General features: G+C 35.7%; 1 protein-coding gene across 2 annotated transcripts in view; it reads right to left on the minus strand.

Annotated features, from left to right (window-relative positions):
- Positions 1-23,095, minus strand: part of ABCB7 (ATP binding cassette subfamily B member 7) — a 165,634-nt gene that overhangs the window by 86,100 nt on the left and 56,439 nt on the right. The gene's annotated exons all lie outside the window — the stretch shown is intronic.

Below are 23,095 nucleotides of genomic sequence, written 5' to 3' on the forward strand. Positions count from 1 at the left end.
CAACTGTGCACCCACACCTGAGCAGCTGAATCTTACTGTTGAGAGCTAAAAAGGAGTGCCCTGCAGTTTGACGTGACTGCAGCCCTGGCAGATGGACTGTAGGTAGGCATGTGATCTGACTTCTGTCCTGCCCATCAACAAAAAGCTCCCAGGAGGTGTCGCAGGGAGAGAGTCCTGCAGTTCTCTGTGACTGCAACCCCCCAAAAAATTCTGGGGGCAGGAATCTGGTCTGAGTACTGGCTACATCTGCCAATGAAAGTCTCTCAGGAGGCAGCAAAGGGAGACCATCCTGCCAGTTAGTGCAACTATTGCCCTGGCAGATGGAGTTAGAGGAAGCATTCTGTTCTGACCAATGATACCAACCAACTACAAGCCTGCAACCTCCTCAGACAAGTCCATTAACAACAAAGATACAAATCTTACCCAGTAAGCCCCAAACAGGTAAAGTGAGCAACTGTACTGACTAGACTGAGAGCAAATATGACAGCCAGTACAGTAGGGCCCATGCAGCCCACATAGGACATAGCAGCATCTGGTTCTTATGAAGAAGGGTCACTGCATTACAGGAAACCATAGGCTTCTTTTTAGTAAGGCCACTACTTTATAGATCAGGAGACACAGCAGACTTTGCTAACAAATAGAAATAAACCAAGAGCTATACAAAGTAAGGAGACAGTGGCAAACACTATGGAGGTTCCTCAAAAAATTGAAAACAGAAAATGAAAAAGGGATACTAAGGAAACCCATCAAACCACAAGGAAAGAGGGAAAGAGAAGAAAAAACAGAGAGAAACTATAAAATAACCAGAAAACAATGAAAACAACAGCAATAAGTACATAAGTATCAATAACTTTAATCATACCAATGACTTTAAATGTAAGTGGAATAAATTCTCCAATCAAAAAACACAGAGTTGCTGCATGAATTAAAAAAATAAAACATCTATATACTGCCTACAAGAGGCTCATTTCAGAAGGACACATACAAACTGAAAGTGAAGGGATAGAAAAAGATGTTTCATAAAATGGAAATGAAAAGAAAGTTGGTGTAGCTACACTTATATCAGACAAAATAGACTTTAAAACAAAGACTTCAATAAAAGACAATGAGGAGTACACAAAATAAACAAAGGAGTAATCCAGCAAGAAAATATAACATTCATAAATATATGGGCACTCAACATAGGAGCATCAAAATATATAAAGCAAATATTAACAGACTTAAAGGGAAAAATTAAAAACAATACAATCATAGTAGGGGATTTTAATGCCCCACTTGCATCAATGGATAGATCATCCAGACAGAAAAGCAATATGGAAACATCAGCCTCATGTGACACATTAGACCAGATGGGCTACAAATTATGTAGAGAGAACATTCCAGGCTAAAGCAGCAGAATACACATCCTTCTCAAGAACACATGGAAAATTCTCCAGGATAGATCACATTAGGACATAAACCAAGAGTCAGTAAGTTTAAATAAATTTAAGAAGACTGAAATCATACCAAGCATCTTTTCGACCACAATAGTACAAAACTAGAAATCAAATACAAGAAAAGTGGAAAAACTACAAATATGTGGAGATTAAACAACATATTACTAAACAACACTGCCAAACACAGGGTGATAGAAGAAATCAAAGGAAAACTCAAAAAATACTTAGAGACAAATGAAAATAGAAATATAACATGTCAAACCTATGCAGGAAAAGCAATTCTATGATGGAATTTCATGGTAGTACAAGCCTACCTTAAAAAAGAGAAATCTCAAATAAACAATCTAACTTTATACCTAAAGGAACTAAAAAAAAAAAAAAACACATACACACAAAGACCAAAGTTAGTAGAAAGAAGGAAATAATAAAAATCAAAAGGAGAGATAATGAAATAGAGTCCAAGAATAGAAAAAAAAAATCAATGAAACTAAGAGTTGGTTCTTTGAAAAGAGAAACAAAACTGACAAACCTTTAGTTAGATTCACAAAGGAAAAAAGAGGGATCAAATAAATCAAATGAGAAAAGGAAGAGAAGTTACACTGATACCACAGAAATACAAAGGATCACAGCAAACTACTATGAACAACAAATTGAAAAACTTAGAACAAATGGATAAATTCCCAGAAACACTGTCTTCCAAGACTGAATCATAAAGAAATAGAAAATCTGAATAGACTAATTTCTAGTAAGAAGATTGAATCATTAATCAAAAACACCCAAAAAAGAAAGCCCTGTACCATATGGTTTCACTAGTGAATTCTACCAAATATTCAAAGAAGATTTAATACCTATCCTTCCAAAACACTTCCAAAAAATTGAAGAGGACGGAAAGCTTCCAAACTCACTTTCCAGGGCTGGTGCTACCCTGCTACCAAAACCAGATAAGGATTCAACAAAAACAAATAACAAAGCAAACAAAAAACAATCAACAACCATAAAAACTATGGGCAATATCCCTTAAGAACACAGATGCAAAAGTGCTCAACAAGATACCAGCAAACTAAATTCAACAATATGTTAAACAGATCACACACCATGATCAAGTGGGATTTGTTTCAGTTATGTAAGGATAGTTCAACACAGGCAAATCAATCAACATGACACATAACGTTATCAAAATGAAGATAAAAATCATATGATCATTTCAATAGATGCAGAAAAGCATTTCACAAAATTGAAATTTCATTTATGTTTAAAAACTCAACAGTGTGGACACAAAGGGAATGTACCTCAACATAATAAAGGCCATAATATGAAAAACCCACAGCTCATATCATATTCATCAGTGAAAAGTTGAAAGCTTTTGCTCTAAGATCAGGAACAAGACAAGGATGCCTACTATCCCCTTTTATTCAACACAGCATTGGAAGTCCTAACCACAGCAATAGGCAACAAAAAAGAAATAAAAGACATCTAAATCAGAAAGGAAGAAGTAAAATTTTCACTATTTGCAGATGACATGATACTCTACATAGAAAATCTTAAAGACCACCAAAAAACTATTAGAAGTAATAAATGAATTCAGTAAAACTACAGTTTACAAAATTTACATACAAAAATCTGTTGTTTCTATAAACTGATAACAAGATATCAGAAAAAGAAATAAAAAAAATCCATTTGCAATCACATCAAAAAAGAATAATATACCTAGGAATAAGTTTAACCAAAGAGGTGAAAGACCTTTGCAATAAAAACTATAAGACACTGATGCAAGAAAAGGGAGACACAAATAAATGGAAAGATCCTCCTTGCTCATGTTTTGAAAGAAATACTATTCTTAAAAAGTACATAATATCCAAAGCAATCTGCAGATTCTATGCAATCCTTATGAAAACTCTTTCACAGAACTAGTAAAAATAATAAAATTTGTATGAAACCACAAAAGACTGAATACCCACAACAACGTTAAGACAGAAGAGTAAAGCCAGATATATCACACTCCCTGATTTCAAAGTATACTACAAAGCTGTAGCAATAAAAACAGTATGGCATTGGCATATAGAAACAGATATATACATCATAGAATACAACAGAGAGCCTAGAAATAAACCCATGCACATATGGTCAACTAATTTACAATGAAGTTGTCAAAAATATACAATAGTCTCTTCAATAAATAGTTTTAAGAACACTGGACAGCTGCATGCAAAAGAATAGAACTGGACTACTGTCTTACATCCCATATAAAAATTAATTCAAAATGGATTAAAGACTTGAATGTAAGACCTAAACCATAAAACTCCTAGAAAAAAAAAAAAAACATATGGTAATAAGTTCCTTGACATTGGTCTTAGTGGTGAATTTTTGAATTTGACCTCAAGGACAAGGGAAACAAAAGCAAAAATAAACAGGTCTACATCAAATTAAAAAGCTTCTGCACAGCAAAGGAACCATCAACAAAACAGAAAGGCAACCTACTGAATAGGAGAAGATACTGCAAATCATATATCCAATAAGGGATTAATATTCAAAATATATAAAGAACTCATAAAACCCAATACAAAAAACAAACGATCCAATTTAAAAATGACAGGATCTGAATAGACATTTTTCCAAAAAATCCATACACATGGCCAACGAGCACATAAAAAGATATTCAACGTCGCTAATCAGAGGAAAATGCACATAAAAACCACTGTGAGATAGTGCCTTACACCTGCTAGAATAGCTACAGTCAAAAAGACAAGAAATAGCAAGTATTGGCAAGGATGTGGAGAAAAGGAAATCCTCATGCACTGTTGGCAGGAATGTAAACTGGTGCAGCCACTATAGAAAACAATAAGGAGGTTCCTCAAAAAATTAGAAATAGAAATACCATGTGATCCAGCAATTCCACTACTAGGTATCTATCTAAAGGAAACAAAAACACTAATTTGAAAAGATATATGTATCCCTATGTCCAATGCATCATTGTTTATAATAGCAATATAGTGTCATTGGTGCTTGCCAGAGGGGAGGGGATGTGGGATCTCAAAATGGGTGAAGGAAATTAAGAAGCACAAGTTAAGCACAAACTTCGGGGCACCTGGGTGTCTCAGTTGGTTAAGTGTCTGACTTCAGCTCAGATCATGATTTCGTGGTTGGTGGGTTTGAGTCCTTTGGCGGGTTCTGTGCTGACAGCTCAGAGCCTGGACCCTGCTTCAGATTCTGTGTCTCCCCCTCTCTTTGCCCTTCCCCTGCTCACATTCTGTCTGTTTCTCTCTCTCAAATAAAAACATAAAAAAAGAAACACAAACTTCTAGTTATAAAATAGTCATGGGAAAGTAATGTGCAGCATGGGGCATATTGCCAATAATATTGTGTTAAGTGACAGATGGTAACTAGACTTATAGTGGTTACCATTTTGCAATGTATACAAATATTGAATCACTATGTTATATACCTGAAACAAATATAATATTCTGTCAATTATAATTCAATAAATAAAAGGGTCTTGGGCATCAAGAGAAAACAAGATGATTAATACTGTGAAACTTGATTTGAAAATTAAGAAGGTTGGATTAGATGTCCTCTAAAGTCCCTTCCAAGTCTGAAATTCTATGATTTTTATGAAAAGAATACTATTGTTAACATGATTTTTAAAATCTTAATTGAGCAGATTACAATTTATTTGTTCAATAAATCTAGCATCTGAATTTATTTAAAACACCATCCCTTGCAACACACACAAGCAACAAACTATATGTTACTAAAGTTAATAGACATGACTAATGTGCACAGATACAAAATAAACAAAGTATACTGAAAATGACAATCTGCCAATCCATTTGAAGAGGTAAGTTAAAAAGTTTATACTGTAGAGTTATGTTCATTTTACCTAAAAAAAAAGAAATTCTGGAAGAACCTAAAACTTAAGGATTCTGTGCCTTCCAAACTTAATAATGTATACTCTCATTTATATCACCACTATTCACCCACTAATCATCAAAAATATTAATCCTTGTGGGGGATGCAGGCTTCTATATGTCACAGGAACAAAAGGCACAGCACACGGAATATGTCAATGATACTGTAATAGTGTTATATGGTGACAGATGGTAGCTACACTTGTGAACATAGCATAATGAATACAGAAGCTAAATTACTATGTTGTACACCTGAAACTAATGTAACATTGTGTATCAACTATACCCAAAATTAAACCCTTGGTAGACAGTTGCATAGGCACAATATCTTGCTCTATGTAGACATTCAATAAATATTTATAAAATAAATATCAACACTAAAATCATCAATTTGGGAGACAAAACTACCTCCATGTAAAAGACCAAGAACTAAGCAAGGAGGCTAATAAAACTGAAACATATTCCATTACAACTACATTCTTCCTTCAATATTTACTAAAAATAATCCCAAGAACTTTAGTAATTACTACATATAAATGTATCCTTTTTTATAATAGTTAACCTTCATAATTGAAGTTATACTCAGGGTTTATGACACTTGATGAATTATCTAATAAAAGTAAGAGATTAGAGAACAATTTATAAATTGTCAACCCATCACAGATTTTGGAGCCAACTGTATATTCTGCAATCTTGAAGCGTTGGAAACAAAACTAAGTGTACAAATATCTATCCATGGTGCATGTAATGCTGAACAGTATCAAACAGTCATGTGTGGATATTGTTATCATCTGATCATTACAAAACTTAAAATATTTGAAACTAAGCTCTCAATAAACTTTTTAAAAGAAAGTGTTGTAGTTGAGAATTACATTTAATCTATTTTAAAAGCACAAAAGTCTGATATACATGTAATTTAAACTTCTAGAAACTGCCTAGAAACTAGCTGAGAGGGAAAGGGAGGAAAGGGGAGAGGAGGAGTGGGAAAAGAGAACAGGAGATGAAGTGAGAAAAGACAGAGGGGGAAAAGGGAAGAAGGGGAGAAAGGGAAAATATGACAGACTTTTTAGATTTTATAATGAAATTTCTTAGCTAAAGTTGAAGCATAAGGATATTAGACAACTCCTGTCACCTGGGTCTTCATTCATTAAGCCACCAAATCATCAGATTGAATTCCACTGCTATCAAATTTGATGACTCTAGAATAAGGGCTGGCAAACTTTTTCTCTAAATGGTCAGATAGCAAATATTTTAGGGTTTGCAGGTATATAATCTCTGTCACAACTACTAAACTCTGTCACTGTAGTATAAAAGCAATCACAGATAATACATAAATGAGCATGGCTGTGTTCAAATAAAACTTTAGGGACACTGAAATCTGAATTTCATATAATTGTTGTCATCAGTCATAAAAATATTCTTCTTCTTTTGATGGTTTTCCCAACCATTAACAAGTGTAAAAAAAAAAAATTGTTAGCACAGAGGCCTAAAAATAGGTAGCATACTGCATTTGGCTCAAGGGTCATAGACTGACAACTCTTGATCTAGATGATCTCTAAAATCCCTGCAACCTCCAAATATTCTGTGAATGCCACAGCAAAGCAAAACACTGCCACCACCACCATCACAGAAAACCAACTCATGAACAAACAATATCCACAAAATTCCCCTCTTCCTCAACCAAATTTTCACAGCTCTAGGGACATAACACTAGCAGCAAGGTATATTTAGCACACAGCATAAAAACTCTTCATAGAGTTTTTAAGTGTTTTAGGCAACTTCTGTAGAGTTTAGATGTTGTTCCCATTCATATAACAAATTTATTTTACATTTTTGTCATCGTGAAATTCGGTCAATGCTTCCTATATTTCAGCTAAGTGGTGTGAGATTTCATGCTGTTTCTTAATAGAGCAACAAAGAACAATGAATATGCCAAATTAAAGGCAATGAAAATCAATGATGGAATACTAAAGTAAGAAAAATCTTTAGAACTAATTCCTTTTAAATAATGAAATTAGGGGGCACCTGAAGAGAACTTTATTGTTAGTAAGAGTAATTCACTAAAGATACATTTTAGACACATTTAATAATCAATTATTTCATTGAGTTGGATTAGAACCCAAAAACTTTAGGAAATTAGTATGAATCTCTCTAGTCTTTTAAGATTCCTGGCCCTACTCTACTTGTGCACAGAATGGAAACATTACCACACATTCCACACTATATCTGGAATGATGAGATAACATGAGAGAATTTGAGACAGCAGAATTGGACCTATGTTCTGCTACTTTACAGTATTAACTTTCAGTCTTTATGTTTACGAATATGAACTTGGGAGAGAACTCTCAAGCACATTTCTTAAAGTTCCATAGCTGGACAACCTGAATCAATAGCAGACCTGCCACTCTATTTATATTTTTCTATATATGTTCACTTATGTTTGCTTTTTATGGATGTGTCAGATTGCTGTTGGATGTGTCAGCTACCTGGAAAATTACACTAAATTCAAACAAGATAGGATACTCATTGACTTGGTTACTCTGCAAGACTCATGCAAATCATATCCAAAAAAAAACCTTGGTTTTCTTTATAAGCATTCTAACCAAGTCTAGTAGCAGGCAATCCTTTGGTAGGAAGTGTGTGGCATAAGCTTTGCTTAATAACACAGGTGCAGAGTTAAGAGAACATTGATGTAAACACAAACACAACTTTAGGGCTTACAAATGCTACTTAACATGTTCCTGTTAAACACTAGATGGAAAGGTATTTTAAAGTATTTGGTTTTGTGATTTTTAAATTCCTTTTGGCTTATCCATATCAAGTCTCTTTCTAGCATGCTCAAAGTAAATTTCTACTTCAGAGGTAGGTAAACATGGGCCTTTGGGGCTGATAGCAATCTGTCACCGTCTTTAACACAGGTGTCTTTTTATCTCCTTGCTACTTCTTTTTTGTTTCTTATGTGTTGGTAGATTTCTCGTTCTCTCTGTCCGCATATTTTTAATTGTTAGTTTAGTATTGTTAATGGCACTCAAAGCTGAGAAGGTTGCTAACCTCTATTCCATTACCTCCTCATGGTCTAATTAAACAGAGACATGATATAAAACACAACTATGTATTTCTGTAACACAATTATTGCCCCAAACAATTGAATTAGCTTCTCAAATGAGAAAAAAAAAATGACCTTTTCAAAAGATACTGTACTCCCTCTCAAATATACATCCACAAAAATTTCTTAATTTTGCTTTCTCTCACTTATCTTGTTTATCTATTTCAGCCTTGGAAACCTGTCAGGGTTTTTTCTAAAAATATCTACTCTTCTTTTCGACTGCACTTTGAAAATTCCATAAGGTGACCACAGTTTATACAATGACTAGAACACCTGTTTTCACATAATGCCAGGAAGAAAACTGGTAGCTCTCTTAGAAGTGTTCTAAGAGCGGTAATTTCTTCTAAATGCCTTAAAGAGAAGCACCAAAGCCTTAAAGCTACTCTAGAATGTTTCAAGAGTAAACAACCTTTGTTCTAAATTGCCATTAACAACTTTCTTAAATTGTATTCACTGTTCTTTTTTTTTTTTTTAACTTTTTTTTTTTTTCCAACGTTTATTTATTTTTGGGACAGAGAGAGACAGAGCATGAACGGGGGAGGGGCAGAGAGAGAGGGAGACACAGAATCGGAAACAGGCTCCAGGCTCTGAGCCATCAGCCCAGAGCCCGATGCGGGGCTCGAACTCACGGACCGCAAGATCGTGACCTGGCTGAAGTCGGACGCTTAACCGACTGCGCCACCCAGGCACCCCTGTATTCACTGTTCTAATACCAAAAGGTTATTACTTACTGTGCGCAACAGAAAATTTAAATGCATGATCCTTATGTTTCGGGAGTTTATAATCTAAAACTAACAGATGTTGGCATAAATATCACAGAAATACAGATGCAATGGTAAGATATGTCTTGACTGCCTTACCAGTATCATCCAGCCAAAAACCCTTCAATTTTAATTCATCTTTAGAGATGCTCAGCCCACAACAGAATAGATTCACTGAAGGCTAGTGTGGTTAGTATTTTATCTACTTTTCATATTTTCATATTGCTCTAGGTTTGCCAAAGTATTTTTGCATTACAAACAATATGGATTAGAAACAGCTATAATAACTTTTGGTAAGAGCCACAGTAGCTACCATTCACTAAGCAGTCACTATTTGGCTGGTCTTCTGCCCAATGCTACACTATCTCATTTCATTCTTACCACAACCCTACAAGGTATCTATTGTTCTTATTCCCACTTTACAGACTAGACATTGAGACTCAGCAAAGCTGCTCTGCCCAAATTAACACACCAGTAAGTGGTGGACTAGAGATGAACATCCCTAACATTATCGATACTAAGAATATCAATGACGTCACTGGACCTAGTAAGTTTACCATTATCTTCCTGATTGAAAACCTTGAACTGTCTAGGTTAATTTTTCTATTATTAATAAGACACATGTGATGTTTTGGGTAAGAGCATCAATGCAATTGTGATAATAAAAATAAAGAGTGGCATCACCAAAAGTGCCAGAGTATGGAAATTCAAAAATGCATACCTCCACTGAAGCAATTATTAGGCTGTCAAGAGCTGATAGAAACAACTTTTTCAGAACTCTGGAGTCTAATTTAAAAACTTATAACAACCAGAGAGTTAGAATAATGAAGAAATGAGTCACTAAATTTCAGTAGAAAATGTTGACATTTGTGCATACTCGCCCACCATCCCCAATTCCCCAAATCAGAAGCAGCCATGGGGATGGATGGCATCTCTCATTTCTGGTATGGCTTCCTAGTACCAGAAGGGGAAATATGGGCCTTGTCCTCAAAGAATTGTGCTTGTTTGTTTTGACTTGTCTGGCAGCTTCTTCCGGCTCAGGGGGCTTAACTTATTTTGTACCCATCAAAACTCTCTTCAGATTGGAGCACCCTTCAGTGTTGTTGTTTGTTAGAAGTATATAAAGGCATATAATAGCTGCAGATGCCTGGGGCAAGGACTAACAGGGGCAAGCAGGAGACAGAATAAAAAGCCCAAGGAGAAAGAGTGGGGAAGGAGATACATGGGAGAATAAGTGTTTTGAAAAGAGAATAGCAATATTAGATTTTAAAAGTAAGAAGAGTTAAATAAACACAAAGTGTATAAGTATTAACTATTTAATGTGATACCAAGAAAAATTAAAATGTAAAGAAACTGGATATTCCTCAGAAACTTAAAATAGAATTACCATATGATCCAGTCATTCCATTACTTCATATTTACCCAAAGGTAATGAAAACATTAATTGAAAAAGATATATGCACTCTTATGTTTACTGCAGAATTATTTACAATAGCCAAGTTATGGAAGCAACCCACATGCCCATCAACAGATGACTGGATAAGGATGTGATAAATGTGTGTATAACATGCACGCACACATGTGTACACACACACATACACACACAAATGGAATATTATACTCAGCCATAAAAAAGAATGGTATCTTGCCATTTGAAACAACATGGATGGACCTAAAGGATATAATGCTAAGTAAAATAAGTCAGAGGAAGACAAATACCATATTATTTCACTCAAATCTGGAATTTAAGAAACAAAACAAAGAAAAAAGAGACAAAAAAAAAACCCCATACTCTTAAATACAGAGAACAAACTGGTTGCCACAGGAAAGGTGGTTGGGAGGATGGGTAAAACAGGTTAACAAAATTAAGAGTATACTTATCACAATGAGCACTGAGTAATGTATAGAATTGTTGAATCATCATATGGTACACCTGAAACTAAGATAACATGGTATGTTAATTACAATTTAGTTAAAAAACAAAATAAAATGTAAAAAAATACTGACAGACTAAATTAGCCAAAATTAAAAATGAAAGATTTCATATTGGAAGAGCACATAGAGTACCAAGAGGAGAAATAACAAAAAAACTTATCATCTAAACATATTTACAATAATATTGAGGAATGTCAAAATAAAATAATATATTCTAAAAGAATCTAGAAAGAAAAAATAATAGAAGCTAAAAAATGATCAGACTTGCATCAGACTTCTCAGCAAGCTACACTGAATGCAAAAAAGGGGAGGATTTTCAGAGCATTGAAAAAAATGTCAAACCAAGAGTTTTAGTACAACTAAATTGCCCTTCAGATATGAAAGCATCCTGGATACAGATTTATGTGGATCTGTTCAGTTTGTAAAAAGTCATCAAGCTGTAAACACAAGATGTTTGCATCTTTCTGCTCATATATTACATTTAAAGGAATGACATCACAAGATGTCAGAATAGAAAATCCTAGCATTCTGCCACAGAAACACTGATTTAACAACTATACATGGACCAAAATGACTTTATAAGAATCCTACATTCCAAGTTGCAGTACCTGAGACAAGGACAAAGTTGAGAATAGCTGCAATGAAGCAGGTAAGAATAGCAAATTCACTTTAACCACAATGAGCCCCTTCCCTAAGTCAGCTCAGTGCCAAGACAAGATGATACCAGCTTGCAACTCTTCCCTCAGGGCGAGAGAGAGTGGAACATGTGTTCAACATCCCTAAATTATACAGCGCTGCCCAAGGTACTGGTTTCTATCTCAGCTCACCTGAAGTACTGATGGAACCAGAATAGTTTGGAAGTCTTGGGGCAGCTAAGGACAAAGGAAAGTGGCTGGTGCATTACTACAGTTGGCACAGCTTTGCACAATTGGGAGGAGGCACACAACTTGAAGCTTCCTTCCTGAAAGTAAGGGAGATAAATGGAACATACATCCAACATCCTAGCCTTTCAGAGTGCTGCCCAAGGGGATGGTATTTGTCTTACCTCGCTCCAAGTTCTGACAGAACCAACATAATCTGAATGCTGGGGGGCTGCTGAGAACGATAGAGAGCAGTGAGCAGTATACTCAACATGATAAGAAGATGCACAACTCAAGGCTTCTACTTTGGGAAGGAGGAAAAGGAGTGCAGCATGCATCCAACATCCTGGCTTTTCATCAGGCTGTCCAAGGGGCTGGTTTCTGTCTTGCCTGACTTAGAGTGCTAGTTAGACCTGGCACATTATACATGCATGGGGAAGCTGAGAACAAAAAAATACCTTAGTGATGTGTTACTGTTTCAGAGAACCAGCAGTATAGCAGACAGATACCCAAGAGAGCAAGAAATTACAAGATTGAAAAATAAAGAAACTAACAAATCCCTCTAATAAAAAAATCTACATACACAAGTCCAGAGAATATATATCCACAGGCCCTCCTCATGTCTAGCTGGGATGACTGGTGAAGGTCTTCTCTGCCAGAGCCAGTAAACAAAGACTAGGAAATATGTGTATTTCTTTATATGTGCAGATACCAACACAAAGCTAAAAGGACATGAAAAAAGAGAGAAATAAGGTCTCATCAAAGGGACAAAATAAAGCTGCAGAAACTGACACTAAAGAAATGAAGGTATACATATGAAAGACCTTGCAAAAAGCTCAACACAATTCTCAAAAAGATGTTTGATGAGCTTAGTAAAATGGTGCATGAACAAAATGAGAATATAAAGAAAAAGAGAGAACATATAAAAAAGAAAATTTTTGACCTAAACAGTATAAAGCCTGAACTGAAAAATTCAATACCTGGGATAAGAGCAGATTTGACCAAGTAGAAGAAATAATTAGCCAACATGAAGAAAGGTCATTACAAATTATCCACTCAGAAGAGTAAAAAGAAAAAAAGAATGAAAAGGAGGGAAGAAAGCCTTAGGGACTTACAAAACACCATAAAATAACTCTTCATTTTACTGGAGTCTCAAGAAAAAAGAGAGAGAAAGGTACCTAAAGATTATCTAAATAGGCAATGGCTGAAAACCTCCCAAATCTGGAGAGAGAAATGGATAACCAGATTCAATAAACCCAAAATGGAGCATGGAGGAGTAAAGATAGCAGAGGGCTATGGAGATCCTAGGTTTGCCTCGTCCCTCAAACACAACTATGTAAATATGAAATTATTGTGAACACCCAAGAAATTAATCTGAAGACTGAGAGCAAAAATGCACAACTAGAGGTTAAAAAAAAAAAAACCAAAACTGCCAAATCATGGAAGGTAGGAGCTGTGTAGAGTGGATTTGGGGGAGAGAAGAGCTGTGGGTGCTACAATGGGGAGGGAGCCCTGATAATGGAGAGAAGAGCGAGAGAAAGAAAAAGAGTAAAAGAATGTGCAGAGAGTTGCAAAAAAAAAAAAAAAAAAAAAAAAAAACTCTTCTCCAAAACCAAGGACTGGGAAAGGGAGAGGCTCTAAACACCTCAAGTTTTTATAAACAGCAGAGGGCAGAGTTTGAACTTACGGAGGTCCACACCATTGCCAGGGCATGCCTGGCTGGGTTAGTGGTGCTCTGGTGGGAAAGGAGGGTGGAGACCCAGGAGTGGGCAGCATGATCTGAAGATCCCCTGGGTCATACAGGGAGAAGCAGTTCCCCTACCTGGAGTGCATTTTGAAGAGGTGGTAAGGCCTCTCTGGGGGAAAAAATCCAGCAGTGCCACTGACTTGCCCCAATCATTAACATAGGAATGGAGATGCCAGCTAAGTGCCAAGAGCCTTGGTGCTGCCTTTCTGCTGGGATTTACCATAAACTCTGAACTGCTGCATGGTTGTACAACCAATTTCTGAGACAAGCTGGCACCAGCTACAGGGCAGCAAGAACCCTCCCCTAGAGGATCAGCACAGGTCTACAATGTCAGATCACTAAAATTTATAGTTCTGAAATCCAGCCACATGCCTGAGATAAAACACAGGAGTGATGTGCTGCCTGGCAGGTGGACAGCTCAGATGCTGGCAGGGTGAAGGTAGGGATCTGAGAGAAGCTGGGGACACAAAGGAGGTGGCTTATTTGCTCTTCTGTGAGGGCTTCCTGAAGAGAGGTGGGCACAAGCTCCCCACTCCAGTGACAAGAGAGCGGGGCTATGAAATCCACCCCTCTCCACTGCCCACGAGCACTGATAGACTTCAGTAAGCAACACAGGGCCACCAAGTGGAGTCTGGAGCCAATTACAAGAAGGCCCACCCCCCTATGCTCTGTAGGTGCACCTCCACTGGGGTAAGCACACCTGAGAATCAGTACAGCAGGCCACCCCCAGAACACCAGGACAAACCCCTCTCACGCACCAAGTCTACTGATCAGAGGGTGCTGCAAAGCTTCAGCTCTACGGGAAATGAAAACTAACTTCATTTTTTTTGTTGTTTGGTTTTTTTTTTTTTTTTGGTGGACCTCTTCTTAAGATAGCAATTACTCCCAAGAACAGGAATATCATGGGCTTTCCTAACAATCACACAAAATACAGTGACCTTGATGATAAGAAAAGATGGAAGAATTCACCACAAAAGAAAGAGCAGGAAGATGTAACAGCCAAGAAATTAATACAGAATATAAGTAGTATGTCTGACCTAGAATTTAAAACAAGACGTATAGGATACTAGAAGGGTTTTCAAAAAAGCATATAAGATGTTAAAGAATCCCTTACTGTAGAGATAAAAGAACTAAAATTTACTCAGGCCAAAAATAAAAACACTATTACTGAGATGCAAACCTAAATGGATGTCATGACAACAAGGATGGACAAAGCAGTGGAACTAATCAGTGATACTGAAGATAAAATTATGGCAAATAATGAAGCTGCAAAGAAGAGGGGAAGAAAGGTATCTTTTCTGACAAAACAGAATGAAACTAGAAATAAAATGTAGAAGAAAAATTAAAACCTCAATGAGATATCACTTTATAACTGTTAGGATGGTCATTATAAGCAAAAAACAAATGCTGGTGAAGGTGTGGAAAAATTGGAATCTTGGGCACTGTTGGTAGAATCATGCAGCTGCTATGGAAAACAGTATGGAGGCTCCTCAACAAGTTAGATACAGAACTACCATATAAGCTACCAATCCCAGACTGGGGTATTTATCCAAAACCAACTGAAATCAAAAATCATGAAGAGATATTTGTACTCTTATATTGACTGAAGCATTATTCACAATAGTGAAGATATGAAGGCAACCTGTATGTCCATCAGTTGATGAGAAGATAAAGAAAATGTAATATATACATACAATGGAATATTCTTCACCCTTAAAAAAGAAGTCCTGTCATATGTAGCAACTTGGATTAACCATGCTAAATTAAATAAGCCACTCACAGAGGAACAAATACAACACAATTCCACGGAGGTATGTAAAGTAGTCAAACTCATAGAAGGAGAAAGTAGAATGGAGCATGCCAGGAGGAAGAAATAGGAAGTTGTTCAATAAATAAAAAGGTTCAGTTATATAAGATCAAAAAGTTCTATAGATATCCTGTACAACACTGTCCTTACAGTTAACAATACTGTACTGCACATTCAAGATTCTTTAAAAGATTGATATCATGCTATGTTTTTTTTCACCACAATAAAGAAAAAAAGACTTAAACGTAACAGGGAAGATGGCAGGGTGGTGGAAACATAGTATTTTCATATTCTTGAAGTCTCACATTACAGACAAATAACTACACAAAACCAAAAACAGAACTTATAAACAACATTTACAACAAAATTAGGATATAAGACATTCCCTTGAACCTCAATATACAAGCACACGAGAGAAACCAACAACAGCCACATGATCTGCAAGGTATCAGCAATTCTGTGGTATTAAGAGGTCACATGCAGATCTGAAACCAAGTGAATATCTATATAGCATTCACTGGAAAACATATTAATCCCACTGGGAACAGCAGATGAAACTGGAAGGCCTTTTGTCCATTCCAGTAGTGGACGAATACAAGGAGTCTAGGATACTAAGTTCTGAAACAGATGGAACAGTGTAAACCCAAGAGCTTTCAAAACTGACCAACAAAGCCTCCCTTTCAAGACACAATGAGGACAAACTGTTGGAAGTAGCATTAAAATTGGTCAGGATAAAGACAATAAAAACAAAGGAAAAAAAGGCCCACACAAAAGTTAAGAAAGGGAAAGAGTTCAGAAAATAAGCTGAAAAAACACAAAAGGGAGCTCTGTGAAGTTAGAAAAGCAAGTGGAACTAAGCCTCCTTCTAAAAGCTCAGGCAAAATCATTTCACATAAAAATGAGCAACAGAAAACGATCAAGATCAAACCTCATTCAAACTTGGTATTGAGAAATAAACCGAATGACATCGTCACAGACATGGAAAGCATAATAGAAACACATGCTTATAAGACAGATCAGAACTATAAAATATCGCAAAATAAGCCAAAAAATTTTAAGAGAAAGATACAATATATAGAAGAACATAAAGCAAAATTGGGTAAACTCAGAAATAAGAGGAGAGAATTCAAAAAATAATTAGAAAAGAGAAAAAGCACATTTTAGAAATAAAGTCCATAGAAGGAATGCAAGAGCAAATACAAAAGGGCAAATAAACTCAACAAATAATATCAACAAAACCAGAAGGAGAAGAATATGTTAATAAAAATGTGTAAGACAAATAAGGATTCAAGATAAAGTGACATAACTGGAGATAAAAGATGATCCAGCATATGAATAATAGATGTTCCTGAAAAAGAAAATTAAAGTGTGTTTCTTGATCTCAAAACTTACTATGAGACTACAGCCATTAAGACAAGGTGATACTGGCATAGACACAGAAATACAGATCAATGGAACAAGACTGAAAGTCCAGAAATGAACTAATACATTTACTGTCAACTGATTTTTGACAAGGGTGTCAAGAAAAAAATGTGAGAAACAATACTCATTACAACAAATGGTCTTGGAGCAACTGGATATCCACATGCAAAAGAATGAACTGGACCTCTTCCTTAGCTGTACACACACAAACACACAAACGCACGCACAAATCCTCAAATGGACTGATTGCCAAATTATGAAAATATGAACTATAAAACCCTTAGAAGAAAACATATATAGGAAAAATATTGTATTCTTGCTTTTGTTGCCTGTGCTTCTGGTTTCACATCAAAAAATTTTTCCCAGGGCACCTGGGTGGCTCAGTCGGTTGAGCGTCCTGACTCCAGTTCAGGTTATGATCTCACAGTTTGAGAGTTCAAGCCCTGCATCGGGCTCTGTGCTGACAGCTCAGAGCCTGGAGCCTGCTTCGCATTCTGTGTCTCCCTCTCTCTCTGCCCCTCCCCTGCTCAAGCTTTCTCTCTCTCTCTCAAAAATAAACAAACGTTTTTAAAAAAAGTTTTTAAAAACATCTTTGCCAAAACCAATGTCAAGGAGCTTTCGGCTGTTTTCAGCTAGGAATTTCATGCTGCCAGGTCTTATAAGTCTTCAATGCATTTTAAGTAGACTTTTGTGTATGGTGTAAGGGTCCAATTTCATTCTTTTGCATGTGAACATCCAGTTTTCCCAACACCATTTATTGAAGAGATTATCATTTCCCCATTGTATATTTTTAGTTTCTTGGCTGAAGAGCAGTTGACCACATTTGCCTGGATTTATATCTGGACTTTTGATTCTGTTCCACTAGTCTGTATGTCTGTTTTTATGTCAGTACAACACTGTTTGATTACTATAGCTTTATAATATAATTTGAAACCAAGAAGTGTGATGCCTCCAGGTTAGTTCTTCTTCAAGATTGCTTCTGCTATTCACAGTCTCTTGTGGTTCCATATTAACTTTAGATTGTTTTTTCTATTTCTGTAAAAAAAAAAAATACCATTGGAATTTTGGTAGGGATTACAATGAATCTGTTGATCACGTTGGGGAATATGGGCATTTTAACAATATTAATTTTTCCAATTCATGAACATGTGATATTTTTCCATTTATTTGTGCTTTCTTCAATTTCTTTCATCAATATTTAGTTGTTTTCAATATATAGATTATTTACCTTAGTTACATTTCATAAGTATTTTATTCATTTTGATGCTACTGTGCAAGGTACTATTTTCTTAATTACTTTCTGAGTTCATTGTTAGTGTATAAAAACACAATTGACTTTTCTATGTTGATTTTATATCTTTCAACTCTGCTAAATTCATATATTAGTTTTAACAGTTTTTTGGTGGAGTCTTTAGGGTTTTCTATATATAAGATCATGTCATCTGCACACAAATAATTTTAATTCTTCCTTCCTAATTTGAATGCCTTTTATTTCATTATCCTGACAAATGTCTCTGGCAAGGACTTCTAGTACCATGCTGAACAAAAGTAGTGAGAGTGGGAACCTTGTCTTGTTCCTGACCTTAGAGGAAAAGCTTTTAGCTTTTCACTATTGAATATGATGTTAACTGTGCACCTGTCATATATGGCCTTATGTTGAGGTTTTTCCTTCTATACCTAATTTTTGAAATTTATTTTATCATAAAAGGACATTGGATTTTGACGAATGTTCTCTCTGCATCTATGGACATGATCATATGATTTTATCCTTCATTCTGTTGATGTGGTGTATCAATTTCTTTAATTTTTGGCCAAAGAGCCAGGGTCTAGAGCACAAGCATGTGCAAGATGGTCACAGTTTTAAGGTACAGGGCATGAGTATATGGTCAGGAGGCTGGCAGTGTAACAGCAGGTCCTTCTTGGTGGGAGGACAGCAGTGTCTGTCTCTCTCTCTCTCTCTCTCTCTCTGTCTCTCTCTCTGGGGGGGGGGGGGGGTTGGTCCATGGTGGTGATGGCTGTTGATTACCTCAGTGGCAAAAGCTGCCAGTGTCTTCAGTAGAGAAGGCCACTAGGGTCTACACAGAAAAACATTATGAGAACATCAGCTGTGAAACCTGCAAGGGAGGCTGAGGCTGTTGTTGCAGAGGCTGTTGAGGTCTTCAGGAGAGCAGGCCACTGGGGACTATGTGTTCTCTGCCATATGGCTGATAATGATGTCTCCTGCTTTTCTTTGTTCCTAGCCTCTCCAGATGTCTCAGCTATGCCCATGTCCCCAGCAACCCTTTCTGCATGGTTGCTCTCCATTTATTTTTCGCTACACTGTGTTCCTATAGTTTTTCATTACATTCTGGAGCCCCTTCCTCCAGGGCTATTTTTTTCATAGGTAGCTAATTGTTCTTTTTAGTGGGGGTCAGAAAACTAGTATCACCTACTCTACAATTTTGCAGACATCTCCCCAAGCATAAACTTTTTAAGGTTTTTGATTCATTTGGCAAACTGCCCTCCAGAAATACTATGCCAACTTACATTTCCAGTAGCACTGCATAACAATCATTTCACTACTGGAACACTGGGTGTGTGTGTGTATGTGTGCACGCGCATGCATGCCTATGTTTTTACTATTGTCGACAGCAGAATGTTAAGAATCAGCTGTTGTTTAGAACTCATTATTTCTTTGGATTTTTTTGTTTTTGTTTCTTGGGATTTTTTTTTTATACTGAATTGGAGAATCTTTTCATATACTTATTGAATTTTCATCTAGTATTTCTTTTTCTATGAATGGCTTTTTCACCTCTTACCTATCTTTGAATTGACATTTTTGTCTTTAAAAATATTTTTTCATTGATTTAAGGTTTAATTTTATAATATTTAATCATTAATATATTCACAGTTTATTTTGTATATGGTATTAGATAAAAACCTAAGTCTTTTTTTCCCTACTAATCTGAAATTTAAAGAACCTGTCAAACACTAAATTTATATTTAGGTCTGTTTTAAATTTGATATTTGATCTCATTAATCTCCCTGTCTATTCATATGTCACTACTACTATTTAATTTATACAGTCTAATACCTGGTAGAATAATTTCCTCCCTCTAAAAATACATGCAGTACTTTTATCCACCAAAATCTTTGTGGCTTTTCTCACCAGTTTATTTTTCCAGAGAAGCTACTGAGATAATTTTGTGGAGATCTCCTCAAAATACCCTGTAGGAATTTTGACTGGAATACAATTAGAGCTATTAATTGATTTGGGGAGAATCAACATCAGTGTAATATTGAATACTCTTGAATCTTTATTTATCCAAATTTTTTTTTATGATCTTCAGTAATTGCTAGCTTTCGTCATAAGGGTCTTAAATAGTCTACATCAATTTATTTCAAATGTGTGTATGTACTGTTGATATGAGAATCCCCCCACATACATTGTATGTCCTATAAACTAGGGCATCTTCACAATGCATGAAAGACTTTAGAATTGTTTTACTAGTATGTACAATCATACATGTATAGATTAAAAGCTTATATGCAGAAATTTGCCTTGATCTTATATTATCTATCAGAATCATTTGAGTTTTTAAAAAGTATACTATCCCCCCCACTCCTACACAAGCCAACACAGTTTCTTGAAACACCTACTTCATAAGTACCTAAGTTGTTACTATTATTAACATTACTGGCTTCCAAATATGACCCAGAAGGCCCTGCATTTTTAGGTTGCCACCTATCCCTCTAGTTGCATCTTGAAGCTTATCATGTGCTCCTATTCTTCATATCACCACAGAGCTTTTAGACATGTGTGTCCCTCACCCTGGAACTCTTCCTTTTCTTCTTTGCCTTACTTACATTCTACTCATTCTTCAGAATCCAGCTTTGGCATAACTATCTCAGGAAAGCCTTCCTTAACTTCTCTGATTAGGTCAAATCTACATAATAAAGAATATCATGGCAATGGGGCACCTTGGTAGCTCAGTAGGGTAAGCTTCCGACTTCAGCTCAGGTCATTATCTCAGGGTTTGTGAGTTCAAGCCCCACATCAGGCTCTGTGCTGACAGCTCAGAGCTTGGAGCCTGCTTCAGATTCTTTGTCTCCCTCTCTTTGCCCCTCCCCCACTTACCCATGCTTCTCTCTCAAAAATAAACATTAAAAATAAACTTTAAAAAAAGAATATCATGGCAGCATGCGTCTCTGAATACAACAGTTGTTACATTTCCAATTTTCCATTTTAATTTTCTGTCATTATTTAATGTTTGCATTCCCATCACCCCTTCCATTTGGTCGATGAATATAAGGTCCAAGTCTGTTTCCTGTTGTGACCCACAACCTACCATACTTCCTGGCACTCAGTAGAGTCTAAGAGTAAATGCCAAATAAAATTAAAAGAACAAATCATGAATATAATATAATTCAATATTTTTATTACTAGCAACTCTTATTCAAAATTCGCTCAATTTTTCAGTTGGTTTTGAATATCCTGATGATACAGAAGCCCAAAATATAGAGAATGACAGCTTCATTGATAACCCAGATTTCTTTCTCAATTTTTCTCTATCAATAGTGCTTATATTAGAATCCCAGGAAGAGTTGAGCAAGGATTAACTATACAAAATAAAAGTAATTTGAAATGAACTGAATAAAAAAAGTCCAAAATGATGTAGACAGACAAACATTCTACTAGAAGTTAGGAGATCTTGACTCTAATTATGATTCATTCAGTATCTCTTTGCTACTGGGCATATCATTATTCAGTTTCTCACTTGTAAGATTAGCAAAACAGAGTAGATTACTCCCAGAGTTTATTTAAATGCTCATATCCAATGAACCTATGACTCATGTGTAATTGCTTTGTGTACTTAAAAAAGCAACTGCCTTTGCTGGCAATTAAAGCATTAGTTAACTGCAAATTCAAATGTCATCCAAAAGTAAATAAAGCTTACTTAAATGAAATTTGGATAGAATACAATATTTGGCCTTCCCACAGGGCTATCACTGAAATCTGTCCATTATTCACTACAATTTTATTTTATAAAGTATAATTCTTAAATAAAGTTCTTATGCAGTTTCACATGTTAATAAACCAAAATTCAAAGTAAACTCACTAAAAGCTATGTTACATAATTATACATGTTCTCAGCCAATGTAATAAAATTAAATATATAAAGACAGTGTGTTCTATGACTAAACACTTTAAAATCACACTAGCTCTAAAACAATATTCTCACTTGCTTTTCAGAGTTCTTCCATCATATGTGCCAACCTAAATTATTAAATTATGAATATTAATGTGAAAAGATTAATAAACATTGATATGGTGAGGGCTCAGATATAGGGAACTCAATTTTCTTTGATTTTTATTGAAGTATAGTGAACACACATTGTTACATTAGTTTCAGGTGTACAACAGTGATTCCACAAGTCTATACATTATGCTATGCTCACCACAAGTGTAGCTACCATCACTCACCATACAATGCTATTACAATACCATTCATTACATTCCGTATGTTCTACCTTTTATCCCCATGACTTAGTTTTTTAAGATATAAATGCTTAATTGAAGTCTAATTAATATTAATTAGACTAATATACAGTGTAATGTTACTTTCAGGTGTATGCTCTAATAATTAAATAATTCTATTACTACTCAGTGTTCCTGAAGATATTTTTTCTTCAAATTTTTATATTTATTTTCTAGTTAGTTAACATACAGTGCAATATTGGTTTCAAAAGTAGAATTCAATGGTTCATCACTTACATACAATACCCAATGCTCATCATACCAAGTGCCCTCCTTAATACCCATCCCCCACGTAACCCATCCCCCACCCACTTCCCTCTATCAATCCTCAATTTATTCTCTATTGTTAAGAGTCTCTTATGGTTTGTTTCCCTCTTTTCCCCCTCCCATATATTCATCTGTTTTGTTTCTTAAATTCCACACATAAGTAAAATCATATGGTATTTGTCTTTGAATGACTTACTTGTCTTAGCATTACATCCTCTAGGTCCATCCATGTTGATGCAAATAGCAAGATTTAATCTGCTTCTGGCAAAGTAATATTCTATTATATATACACACCACTTCTTTATCCATTAATCTACCAATGGACACTTGG

Source organism: Leopardus geoffroyi, chromosome X (assembly GCF_018350155.1).
Source record: "Leopardus geoffroyi isolate Oge1 chromosome X, O.geoffroyi_Oge1_pat1.0, whole genome shotgun sequence".
NCBI lineage: Eukaryota > Metazoa > Chordata > Mammalia > Carnivora > Felidae > Leopardus > Leopardus geoffroyi.